The 13,929-nt window shown below is 41.9% G+C and overlaps 1 protein-coding gene across 2 annotated transcripts in view; it reads left to right on the top strand.

Moving 5' to 3' along the window:
* MCRS1 (microspherule protein 1) overlaps positions 1-13,929 on the top strand; it is a 554,896-nt gene that overhangs the window by 5,892 nt on the left and 535,075 nt on the right. For both annotated transcript variants that reach the window (XM_042448663.1, XM_042448664.1), the window contains exon 2: positions 1,826-1,926. The gene's annotated coding sequence lies outside the window, so the exon portion shown is untranslated. The remainder of the gene's footprint in view (positions 1-1,825; positions 1,927-13,929) is intronic.

The following is a 13,929-nucleotide window of genomic DNA, read 5'->3' as shown; positions in this document are numbered from 1 at the left end:
TGTCCCCAAAAATGTCCCTCAAACCCCTGGAGGAAACTCTTAAAGAATGGGAACCAATTTTAACATATGTGGAAAATAGAAATAATATTGATTAGCAAATGACCCTAAAATATATTTATTTAGAGAATCATATAAAGTTAAATTGCGGACCAAGCTGGAAGGAATATAAGAAATAGCAGGACAGTGTTGGAGATAATTTAGCATGTATATACATATATGTAGAGAAAGAGAGAGATGAAGAACTTTAGGTCTAGTTAGTCCTCTGTGTTAATAATAAACATGTAAATAAATGATTATATAATTATAGTACATAACTGAATAAAGACAGAATTCACAATTTTTCTTCTTCTATAATAGTAGCAAACATATTAATAATGGCTTTAAAAATAGAAAAGCAAACAAAGAATTAAAAACAAGTTAACCAATAATACTAATTTTGGAAATCCACATGAGCAGAGGTTAAGAAACTGTCAAGACTTGAGGAGGAAGTTAGCATGTGAGTCGTTTTGAATGAAATGAAGGTAAGATAGTAAGAAGGTAAGAGTGGAGGAAGAGAATGAATAAGATTCAGTTGATGATGGTTGAAAGAAGATGTGAAGTAGAAGGGGCTAAGGAGAAGAAGGATTTAAGTAGGTTGGATTATGTAAGGAGAAGGTTCGAGAAGGGGTAAGAATAAGATGAAGAAAGATGATGAAAGAAACACTAGTAACTGCATAAGATGTCCAGAATACAGTGGTGCCTCGGGTTACAAAAGTAATTCGTTCCGCGGCCGCTTTCGTAACCCGAAAAGCCTTCGTAAGCCGAATTGCCATAGGCGCTAATGGGGAAAAGCCGCGTTTCGTGCGAAAAAGCGCCGAAAAGCACCAAAAATTTTCTTCGTAACCCGAAAATACATTCGTAACCCGGAACAATGATTTCCAATGGGATTTTTTCGTATCCCGAAAATTTCGTAACCTGGGTATTTCGTATCCCGAGGTACCACTGTATGAAAATAAGAAGAAAACTTACCAACAGACGCAACTTACTTTTTTGTCTTCTTAACCTCTATGAATTCATCAAAGACCTGCTTTGTTTGTTGTTTTATATGATGAATGTGATACGATGTTATTTTAATCAATAAAAATTAAAAAAGGGGGGGGGGGGGAAGAAAACTACTATTAGACTTAGTTTTGGCAGTTAGAGTTTGTCTTTGGCCACTGTGCTTACAATTGAGTTCAAGCGGCAAATTGCCCGGGGGCAATATCATGGACAAATGGATATTGAAATCAAAAAGCCTAGTGAATGGTAAATGCTGGAAAAGAGATGAAGGTTTACACTCCTGCTTGTTATTCCATACCTCTCGGTGATGTTTGCAACCATTGACCATAGTATCTTTCTAGGTCAGGGGTTCTCAACCTTCCTAATGCCGCGACCCTCAGGTTGAGAACAGCAAAGTGGTCGCAACCTACAGGTTGAGAACTACTGAACTAGAGTATTATAGATTATGACACCAAACCTGGGTCTTAGGCGAACCCTGTGAAAGGGTCATTTGACCCTCAAAGGGGTCACAACCCACAGGTTGTGAACAGCTGTTCTATGTAAATTGGGAATTGTGAGCACTGAAATTCAGTCACTTCACTTCTTCTTGGAGATCCAGTTCTAGAAGGCAGTACTAGTGACACTGTGGTCCAACTTTTATGTGGCATGGTCTCACAGGGTCCCTCTTATCTTCAAGGCTGTTCAACATCAATATGAAACCCACCAAGTGAAGCTGTCCAAAGATCTCGAATGTGGTGCCCTCAATATGCTGATGCCTAATTGTCTTTCTCTTTTTCATTTGATTCAGGTGAGGCAGTAGAAGTGCTGAATTGGCGCCTAGGATCAGTGATGGACTGTATGTGGGCCAGTGAAGTGAAGCTCAATCCTGACAAGGCTGCGGTCCTGTTGGTGAGTCGTCCATTTGACTGGAATGGTAGTGTTCAACCTCTATTAGAGGTAGTTGTACTGTTCTCCAAAGGATTAGGTCCTTATTTTGTCACTGGTTAAATTTGTCCCTATTGTAGAAAGTACTTTTCCCCTTCTGAGGGTGGAGTGATAGCCCTGAACCATCCTAGCACAGTGAGAGTTCGGCTGCTGTTATCAATACAGTATTAAGTAACAGAGTCGAGAGGTCTCTGTTTCACTTGTTCTTCATAACCATATGTCTGCTGGATTTTTGAAGGCAAACCAATCTTTCTTAGCCTCTGCTCTTTGATCGGCTGTTTGTAATTATTTGCAGTGTCCAACCTTTCAAGATCACTGGAAAGGTGATGTACGCTAACTGCTTTGAACACTTAAGGTTCTAATAAAGTATTCTCCTTCTCCAGTATTCTATCCAGGAAACTATCATTGCACAGGTACTTGAGTATATCACTCAAGCTCCTAAATACAGAGAGTTATGTTTCTTTCGGACTCTTTAACCCAGATAGGGAATGTGGCTGTCCATTTGTCTTCCACTATTTTTTGGCTGGGGCTGATAGGCATTGCAGTCCTGCACCCTCTTTTAAGGCGTTACCTTGGAAAGCAATATGTTGGTGTGGCTAGAGTGCTGGGCTGGAGCTGGGGAGAACCAGGTTCAAGTACCCACTTGGCTCTAAAGCCAAATTCTCTTTCAGCCTAAATGATCTCACACAGTAACTTGCTTTGAGGGAAAAAAATTAAAGGCTTATACAGACTGGCACTTAGTGCCAGCCTGTGGGCGGAGCCAGGGTGCAATGTCTGCACACTGGATGCCCTAGCTCCGCGCCCAGAGCGCCATTGGCGCACACTGGTCTACACAGTATGCGCTATCATGGTTTGACTCTGGCACTGCATCTACACAATGCAGCACCGAAGGGTCATCATAAAGCTGTGCTGCCACAGCTATGGCACCCTTGGAGAGTGCAAAAAGGAGCCGCTTTTTGTGGCTCCTTTTTGCACTTTCCAGAGGCCATAGAGAGTGCAAAAAGGATCCACTTTTTGTGGCTCCTTTTTGCACCTTCCGGAGGCCAGATCAGGGCTGTGGTATGGGGTTGCCATAGCCGCAATCCGCCCTGTAAAGGGGGGACTGCATGCCGCCCATCTGTACAGCACTAAGGTTATTGGGACCAACCATGTATGTCACCTTGAACTCCTTGTTGCAAGCTAATCAATAAATACATGTTGTACAACATAAAATAATTTAAAGTCAAGGTCTCTGCATATTACAACTCCTAACACTTCTTGCCAATGGCCGGTTACAAACTGGCACTTTAGTGCGTGACAAGCACGCACTAGGGTTACAAAAGGGCAGTGCTTCTGCACCGCCCTAACCCTAGTGCGTGCTCTAATGCACCATCTTGAGAAACTAGACCAGTGCGGTTATTTATATAAGTGCACATGGATGTTTAAAGAAGCGAATGTATATCATAGATATCACTTGCACACTTGAACTTATGGATGTGTTTTCTCTGGTGGTGGTTTTATGTGTCAAATCTACTCTGACTTAAGCTACCTCTCATAGTGTTTTCTTAGCAAGTTTTATTCAGAAGACATTTGTGACTGCCTTCCCCTGAGGATGTGGGAGTTAATTGCCCAGAGTTCCTCAGTAGGTTCCCAGGGATAAACAGGATTCAATCTGTAGTCTCTTGGAGTTCTCGCAACACTCAAATGATGACACTGTGCGGCTCTTTCTTATGGATACCATAGGATACACTGCTGCCCGCTCAACTGTTATGATCTGTTTGCAGACTTTGCTGAGCAGGGACAGGCAGTTATCAGGATTCTTAGTTGTTATGATCCTAGGATCAGTTGCTCAGAAAATCTCAGTGGCAGAGCCAATAGTTTGTGGCAATAGGTTAGGAATAAGGATTAGAAAGAACAGAAGAGACCTTACATCATACCACTTGACCTCTCCTTTTCCAACAGCATCGTCCTCAATCCCAAAAGACATGATTCCAGTCAAAATGTTGGTATGGTTGTGGAGAGTAAATGGGATTTTTATACTATGTGATAGGAATATCCATTTGTTCAGAATTTTGGACAGAAACTAAGAGAATTTATATAATAGGGATAGAGATACAGTTAAGCAGACAATCGTTTAACTCCTCACTCGGAACTGGAATTAGGGTAAATGAAACAAATCTGAAAAGCCGTCTATGCAGTGATTGCTGAGGATGCAAAAAGAAATCAAATTGGAGTAAGCCTTATTTGTTTAATATATAAAAGAATATATATTATTTGATATCCTTAGGGAAAGAAGACCTAAGAATGGGGAAAGATAAATGGGAAATGTGACATAAGTGCTGTGCAGACAGTCCTGAAGGAGCGGTTTCCAGCTGCCCCTTCTACAGCTAGATTGGAGCTGCGGCAACTGCACGCTGTGGTCCCGATCTGGCCTTTCCAGAGCATGAAAGGAACCACAAAAAGCAGCTACTTTTTGTGTCCTGGAAAGGGTGTGATAGCCCGGTGGTGCAGCTTTACAGTGCTCCTTTGGGCTGTGTCTGAAGAGAGCGCTGTGACACCGCATGCTGTGTGGTGTGGCATGCAGTGTCACATCACCCTCGGGGCAGAGCCAGGGCATGCATCATATGGATGCTACACCCCGAACTCCACCTCCAACCCAGCTTTAAAGCCGGTCTGCACAGAGTCTAAGAAAGTGAGAAAATGGGGTATGAAGAGCGTAAAAAATAATTAATGTTATATTCCACATTTCCAAGAATGATTGTTAATTTAAATGGAATGTGGCACGTTACAGACCGCCCCTTTTGGGCGGCCTGTAGGCGCGCCTTTCCCCGGTGTATAGGGGCCTCAGCAGCCAGAAACGGCAGCCGCTGAGCCCCGATCCGCCGCTTTCCGGGCCGCAGGGAAGCGGCAAAAGGCTGCTTCCCGCAGCCTGGAAACGGGTGTCCTTGGGGCTTCAAGCCCCAAGGACACCCCGCGGCAGCGGGGAAGAGGAGAAAGGGGTTTGCTTGGCCCCTTTCTCCCTTGCATAGCTGGCGCAGCCGTCTGAAGCGCGGTCAGCGACGCAAACCAGGAAGGAGCTCAGTTTCGAGCTCCTTCCTGCTCCGCGGAAATGGCGAGTTAAGCGCCCTCGCGCAGAGTGATGGCGTCACATCCGCGCACCTCGTTTGGGGCGGTGCGTTCGTGATGCCATCATGGGGCGGCCGTGTGGAACGGCCGCTGCCATTTTGTGCGTGCAGAGCGCGTACTAGGGTTAGGGGGTGCAGAAGCACCGCCCCTTCCTAACCCTAGTACGCGCTCCGCGCGTACTTTAATGGCGGTCTGTAACCCGCCGTACTGTAATACTGTGCGGCCGTTTGTGAGGAAGAGGGAAGGGACCAAAAAAGTGCATATAATAATTATGGATCATATAATTTGTACAATGTAGATAATAAATAAATAAATAAATACAAACAAACAAACACACAACCCAATAGGCATGATTATGAAAAATAAATTAGTAGTTAGTAACAATCCACTAAGACTCCAATGATATAATATGGAACACTATTCATATGTTTTACCATTTACAGAAGCTAAAGTCATTTGGATTAAAAATTGTGCTGCAGGAGAAAAGTTTGAGACTCAATCATGATGCTCCCATAGCTGCATCCCCAAAGACCGTACAAAGAGGCAGTCAACACAGTTGATCCGCCACAAAGAAAAGCACCAGACTTTATACTCAGTTGATTTCAAAGGGCTGAAAGAAATAAAAAGCTTCACTGGATGTAAGTAAAAGTCTCACTGAACTCAGGGAAAGTTATTTCTATGAAACCAGAAAAAGGATGAGGCCCACACATTCAGAGGTGGGAAACTTCTCCTTGTCTCATGTTTCAGACTATAATGTGCATAATCCCTATCATTGGCCATGTTGCTGGAGTAAGGCTGTTGCCACACTGAGACTTAATGCAGCTTGAAACTGCTTTGACTGCAATGGCTCAATGCTATGAATCCTGGGATTTGCAGTTTTGTGGCATCAGAGCACTGTCAGAGAAGGCTGAATATCTACAAAAGTACAAATTCTAGAATTCCATAGCATTGAGCCATGGCAGTTAAAGCGTGTCAAACTGCATTATTTCTGCCGTGCAGATGCAGCATAAAATATTTACAACCCTGATGCGTGGTAAGTTATTATGGCACCAGTAGTACTGTACTTTGTTACATATCACAGATGAAGGTTTCAATTAATATAGTTTGGGTTAAATAACTGTGCTACAATGATTTTCTAAATAAGCCATTTTTATAAATATATTTAGTCCTAGTTCTTCGTTTTTTCACATCAGTACATGTCAAGAAATAATTTCTGATTATGAACACATGGAGATGACTCCCAGGAGGCAGAACATTATAAATAAATAATAAAACTTTATTTATATACCGCTTTCCTCCAGCATCAAAGCGGTTCACATATCAGCTATAACATATTACAATACAATGGAGTACAATACATCAAAATTTCATACAAGTTAAAAACCTTAAAACAATATATCAAACAGTCACGCTTTAAATTCTGATTCAGACTTTATTGCAATCTTACTATGTATCAGTTCACACAGTCTCCCTACAAGCAACTCTTGTTCCCACAGTTAGTTTAGACGGGTTGAGACCTTGTGACAGAACATATACGTTTGTTTCCATTTGGTTTGAAAGGTTTATATGTTTCTAGCAGATTTAAATATTTTAGTTAGAAAGCTGTATTTTATTTTGTATATTTTTATGTTAGTCCCCTTGAGCACTACTTGTAGGGGTTATTCAGATGTTGTTTTGTAAGTGTGACTATGCAAATAATCTCACTCATGTATTCTGGGTTATTATTCACACAATGGAACCACATCTCTGCAAGTTCGGGTGCTCACAAATGCCAGTACTTGCATAAACATGGAATCGATGGTGTGAATGCATACAAAGCACGTTCAAGCGCATGCGAGTTTTATCCCAGGCCTATTCACATTGATTATTCATGCAGCCATTTGGCAGCCCCACAAAAAACTTAATCACATGCATTCGAAATGCATGTGAACAACAAAGATTCAACCATTCTACCAGATTATTTTCACCATTTGAATAATCCTTTAGTGGAACGGTAGGCTATACAGTGGTGGCCTCGGGTTACGAAATTAATTCGTTCCGCGGCCGCTTCTTAACCGAAAAGCTTCGTAAGCCAAATGCCATAGGCGCTAATGGGGAAAAAGCCGCGGCTCTGCCGCGCCATTTAAAATAGCGCCGGAGTTTTTTCGTAACCCGAAAAAACTTTCGTAACCCGAAACAATAATTCCTATGGGATTTTTCGTATCCCGAAAAATTCGTAACCTGGGATTTCGTATCCCGAGGTACCACTGTAATCGCATACCCACTAACTGTCCCGATTTGACAGTCTCAATTCTGTCATCCCACTTTTTCAGCTGCTTTTAAAATTTTCCCAGTTTTTCTCTCTTCCTCTTCCCCCTTTATCCTCAGTTTACCTCTAATGCTGCATGTCCCGATTGTCTCTCATGGGTGATGTCACAGTGCCACAGTTTCTCTATGCACTGGCATCTGGGCAAGGAAGTGATGGTGGGCAAAGCCTGAGAATGTTTTGTCTCTGGAAAGGGTTGCATGGTGCCAATGGCCATGCTGACTAGGGGATTTGGGGAGTTACAGTCCTCAGAAGTAACTTCCCTAAGCTCTATATTTTCTGCTAGTTCCATCTGTCCCAAGCCTGACAGCAGCTGAACCAACCTTTGTTTAATAGTTGGAGGTTTAAGGCCTGCATTACTCACAGCCTCCCTCTCTTATCCTGTGTTAGACTCAGAGTGCAGTTCCTCTCTCTCTCTCTCTCTCTCACTGTCTCTCTCAATGCATACATCTGTGGTTTGTTATTTTTGGCCTGCAAAGCTGACAACGTGCACACCCTGTGTGTCTTCTCTAAAGAGAGCACAGTCTGTTTATCTGTCAGCTATAAGTGCCAACATTTAATGTGTACAGGGTGAAGGAAAATAAATGAGCTATTATGCCACATTTAGACTCCCCATCCCATGACTTTGTGTTTGCCGATGTATTGCTGTCCTAAAAGGGGATACTACAGAAGGACATACGTGGGCCTGCGGTTTCTAAATCAACAACAGTGCCTTTTTTTCCCTTCCCACTTCCTTAGTGCATGCTATTTTCAACATGTTGAAGTGTACTTTATAGGGATTATTCCTGCTCTGTCTTATTCTATAACAGCAAACCCTAATTATTCCTCACCAGAAGCCAATGCATAAGAGGATAGAGATTTGGAATGGGGGCTGGTTACAGGGAGCATACAAACACCCTTGCTGCAACAGCTACAACTCCACTAAATGCTGGTCCATTTCTTGGCACAATTCAAAGTGCTGGTTGTGATGTATAACCCAGGCTATCTGAAGGACTGTGGTCTAATCGCTCTGCCGAAATAATGCAGTTTAACACTACTTTAACTGCCATAGCTCAATGCTATGGAATCTGAGACTTGTAGTTTGTTGTGGCACTAGAGCTCTCTGACAGAGAAGGGTTAATTTTTTAAAATACTGTTTATAACAAATGTGTAAGCCACAATATGGCCTGCTTTCTTCAGATGGAAATAGAGAGTACACCACTCCACAAGGTTTTGGAGGACAAACAACATGAGAACTATTGTTAGCAAAGTCAAAGTATGGAAACTAGAAATTATCTAATAAATGTGCATGTTTAAGAACTTGTGCTTTCAGTTTTTCCATAAGTGCCATGTTCCAGATACTTGCCACTGATCTAAAGACAATCCTTTAAGATCTTTCCACACCAAGACAATTTCTAATCTTGCTTAAGGTGAACAGACATCCTCACTGCAAAGGAGGAGAAGGCACCTCAAAATGTAGGGTATTCAAGAAAAATGGAGGACATGACCAAATAAAACCTAAAGGTAAATGTATTCCCTGTTGACAAGATTGTCAAGTTGTGTCCGACCATAGGGGCCTAAAAACTTTTCTAAATTGTCAGTTCATACTGTAGTAACCAGAGTAGTGTTGTTGCATACAAATTACCTACAGTTTTTTGGGCGCGGAAGAATAAGGAAGGAAAGAATGGTCACACAATAATTCTGCACCTATAAACTAATATTAAATATCTCTGTGGGATGTGTAGGAAATTTGCAAGCATGCAGAGCAGGGGGGGAATCTCCCATTTATAAAAACACTCATGAAAATGTAAGTTCAAATTTCAGGGAGAAAATTCCAGGACCACAAAGTGAATCAGTACCAGTACCAGAAAATATCAGGAAATCAGTACCAGTACCAGGAAAATTAATAATCATCATCATAATCATAATAAGGTTGCCATAAGTTAGAAATGATTTGAAGGCAAACATATCATGTGCACTCAGCCTCTGAGGAAGGCAATGGCAAACCATCTCTGAACAAATCTTACCAAGAAAACCCCTTGGTAAGTTTGCCTTAGGGTCGCCATAAGCCAGAAAGGACTAGAAGGCACACAACAACAACGGCAGTTAGTAATTTTAGTAGAATTATTTTGTTGGATCTGTAATGGTAGAATAATATTTTTATCTTTTTTATTTTTATTTTCATTACAATAAGGATGGGAGGGGGTCTTCCAATTTTTTATGTATTTAGTTTTATGTATTTCTTCTCTCTCTCTTTTCTTTATCTTTTCTACTATTTTTTCCTTTTTCTCTTCTTCTTTTTCTCTTCCTCTGGTTTCTTTATATTTGATAGCATATTATTTTGTTTGTAAATTAGATTATTTGTGTTATAATTAATTAATTAATTAATTATAAATGTAAAAATTAATGCCATTATAAACTGCACAGTTCCAAGATGCTGCAAGATTCATTTCTGATTTTGCTAAAAGAAATTAGCCGGCCCCACCCTTTGGAATATGAAGAGTACTTAACATTGAGCATTGGTCTCTCTTCAGCTGTAACTACATTGCCGGTATGAACTGGGGATCCTTTCTCCACTACACAGTTATAGCACTTAATAATAATGATGATGATAATAATAATAATAATAATAATAATAATAATAATAATAATAATTTATACCCCGCTCTTCAGCCAAGGCTATCAGAGCGGCTTACAATTTGTTAATCAGACTCCAAATCACTGGGAGACTCTGAGCTGGATATGTCTCTTGTTGTAGTTGTTGTTTGCTTCCAAGCAATTTCTGACTTATGGCAACCCTATTATTGCTATTGTTATTGTTGTTTTTGTTGTTGTTATATTATCCTGCTTTTCCCCAAAAATTGAGACTCAAAGTGGCTCACAGTTTTTTTAAAAATAAATAAAAGAATGATAGACTCATGGAATTTTCTTGGCAAGATTTGTTGAGAAGGGGTTTGCCTTTGCCTTCCTCTGAGCTTGAGAGAATGTGACTTCCCTAAGGTCACCCAGTAGGTTTCTAGGGCTGAACTTGGATTCAAACCCTGGTTTCTGTAATCATAATCCAATGCTCAAACCACTACACCACCCTGGCTCTCTCTCTCTCTCTGTATACAGTGTGTGTGTCTGTGTGTGTGTGTGTCTGTGTATTATGCTAAACTAAATTCACAAGGGGACTGAGGGGGATGAGTACTATGAACTTCTTTCAGGATACCAACATACCTGAGGGGCATCCATTCCACTTACATTCAACGTGCATCTTATGTTTCCACCATTTATTTTATTAATGGAGCAGGATCCAATGGTTGATGCCTGTTGGTGGAACAGCAGATTACAGCGGAAACAAGTTGACATGTGGGCCATCCCTCTCTGTAGTTCTCATTCCATCATGGAAAAGCCTCTTTCTCTGGTAGCCACCAGCTGTACCTCACTTTGGGGTAGATGGCTAAGAAGGCCAACTGAATAAGACTTGTCAGACTCAGGTCACACCAACTTTCCAGAGGATCTTTTAGGATAGCAGCACATGCCATAATTGCACAGAAAACACTGATGTAACACTGATATTTTTTTTTTGCAATAAATATATCCTAAGTGGAAGTAAAAACAAACAAACCCTGAAACTCCATATATGCACATCTTGAGAAACTAGACCAGTGCGGTTATTTATATAAGTGCACATGGATGTTTAAAGAAGCGAATGTATATCATAGATATCACTTGCACACTTGAACTTATGGATGTGTTTTCTCTGGTGGTGGTTGTTATGTGTCAAATCTACTCTGACTTAAGGCTACCTCTCATAGTGTTTTCTTAGCAAGTTTTATTCAGAAGACATTTGTGACTGCCTTCCCCTGAGGATGTGGGAGTATAACTTGCCCAGAGTCTCTCAGTAGGTTCCCAGGGATAAACAAGGATTCAATCTGTAGTCTCTTGGAGTTCTAGTCCAACACTCAAATGATGACACTGTGCAGGCTCTATTTCTTATGGATACCATAGGATACACTGCTGCCCTGTCTCAACTGTTATGATCTGTTTGCAGACTTTGCTGAGCAGGGAACAGGCAGTTATCAGGATTCTTAGTTGATTATGATCCTAGGATCAGTTGCTCAGAAAATCTCAGTGGCAGAGCCAGATAGTTTGTGGCAATAGGTTAGGAATAAGGATTAGAAAGAACAGAAGAGACCTTACATCATACCACTTGACCTCTCCTTTTCCAACAGCATCGTCCTCAATCCCAAAAAGACATGATTCCAGTCAAAATGTTGGTATGGTTGTGGAGTAAATGGGATTTTTATACATATGTGATAGGAATATCCATTTGTTCAAGAATTTTGGACAGAAACTAAGAGAATTTATAATAATAGGGATAGAGATACAGTTAAGCAGACAATCGTTTAACTCCTCACTAAGGGAACTGGAATTAGGGTAATGAAACAAATCTGAAAAGCCGTCTATGCAGTGATTGCTGGAGGATGCAAAAAGAAATCAAATTGGAGTAAGCCTTATTTGTTTAAATATATAAAAGAATATATATTATTTGATATCCTTAGGGAAAGAAGACCTAAGAATTGGGGATAGATAAATGGGAAATTGTGACATAAGTGCTGTGCAGACAGTCCTGAAGGAGCGGTTTCCAGCTGCCCCTTCTACAGCTAGATTGGAGCTGCGGCAACCGCACGCTGTGGTCCCGATCTGGCCTTTCCAGAGCATGAAAAGGAACCACAAAAAGCAGCTACTTTTTGTGTCCTGGAAAGGGTGTGATAGCCACGGTGGTGCAGCTTTACAGTGCTCCTTTGGCACTGTGTCTGAAGAGGAGCGCTGTGACACCGCATGCTGTGTGGTGTGGCATGCAGTGTCACATCACCCTCGGGGCAGAGCCAGGGCATGCATCATATGGATGCTACACCCCGACTCCACCTCCAACCCAGCTTTTAAAGCCGGTCTGCACAGAGTCTAAGAAAGTAGAAGAAAATGGGGTATGAAGAGCGTAAAAAATAATTAATGTTATATTCCACATCTCCAAGAATGATTGTTAATTTAAATGGAATGTGGGCACGTTACAGACCGCCCCTTTTGGGCGGCCTGTAGGCGCGCCTTTCCCCGGTGTATCGGGGCCTCAGCAGCCAGAACGGCAGCCGCTGAGCCCCCGATCCGCCGCTTTCCAGGCCGCAGGGAAGCGGCAAAAGGCTGCTTCCCCGCAGCCTGGAAACGGGTGTCCTTGGGGCTTCAAGCCCCAAGGACACCCCGCGGCAGCGGGGAAGAGGAGAAAGGGGTTGCTTGGCCCCTTTCTCCCTTGCATAGCTGGGCGCAGCCGTCTGAAGGCTGCGTCCAGCGACGCAAACCAGGAAGGAGCTCAGTTTCTGAGCTCCTTCCTGCTCCGCGGAAATGGCGAGTTAAGCGCCCTCGCGCAGAGTGATGGCGTCACATCCGCGCACCTCGTTTGGAGGCGGTGCGTTCGTGATGCCATCATGGTGGCGGCCATGTGGAACGGCCGCTGCCATTTTGTGCGTGCAGAGCGCGTACTAGGGTTAGGGGGTGCAGAAGCACCGCCCCTTCCTAACCCTAGTACGCGCTCCGCGCGTACTTTAATGGCGGTCTGTAACCCGCCGTACTGTAAATACTGTGCGGCCGTTTGTGAGGAAGAGGGAAGGGACCAAAAAAAGTGCATATAATTAATTATGGATCATATAATTTGTACAATGTAGATAAATAAATAAATAAATACAAACAAACAACCCAATAGGCATGATTATGAAAAATAAATTAGTAGTTAGTAACAATCCAATAAGACTCCAATTATATAATATGGAACACTATTCTATATGTTTTACCATTATACAGAAGCTAAAGTCATTTGGATTAAAAATTGTGCTGCAGGAGAAAAGTTTGAAGACTCAATCATGATGGCTCCCATAACTGCATCCCCAAAGACCGTACAAAGAGGCAGTCAACACAGTTGATCCGCCACAAAGAAAAGCACCAGACTTTATACTCAGTTGATTTCAAAGGGCTGAAAGAAATAAAAAGCTTCACTGGATGTAAGTAAAAGTCTCACTGAACTCAGGGAAAGTTATTTCTATGAAACCAGAAAAAGGATGAGGCCACACACATTCAGAGGTGGGAAACTTCTCCTTGTCTCATGTTTCAGACTATAATGTGCATAATCCCTTATCATTGGCCATGTTGCCTGGAGTAAGGCTGTTGCCACACTGCAGACTTAATGCAGCTTGAAACTGCTTTGACTGCAATGGCTCAATGCTATGGAATCCTGGGATTTGCAGTTTGTTGTGGCATCAGAGCAACTGTCAGAGAAGGCTGAATATCTTACAAAAGTACAAATTCTAGAATTCCATAGCATTGAGCCATGGCAGTTAAAGCGGTGTCAAACTGCATTATTTCTGCCGTGCAGATGCAGCATAAAATATTTACAACCCTGATGCGTGGTAAGTTATTATGGCACCAGTAGTACTGTACTTTGTTACATATCACAGATGAAGGTTTCAATTAATTTATAGTTTGGGTTAAATAACTGTGCTACAATGATTTTCTAAATAAGCCATTTTTATTAAATATATTTAGTC

This window comes from Sceloporus undulatus, chromosome 2, assembly GCF_019175285.1.
Source record: "Sceloporus undulatus isolate JIND9_A2432 ecotype Alabama chromosome 2, SceUnd_v1.1, whole genome shotgun sequence".
Classification (NCBI taxonomy): domain Eukaryota; kingdom Metazoa; phylum Chordata; class Lepidosauria; order Squamata; family Phrynosomatidae; genus Sceloporus; species Sceloporus undulatus.
Note: the sequence above shows the minus strand (reverse complement) of the source record. Positions and strands in the feature narration are given on the sequence as shown.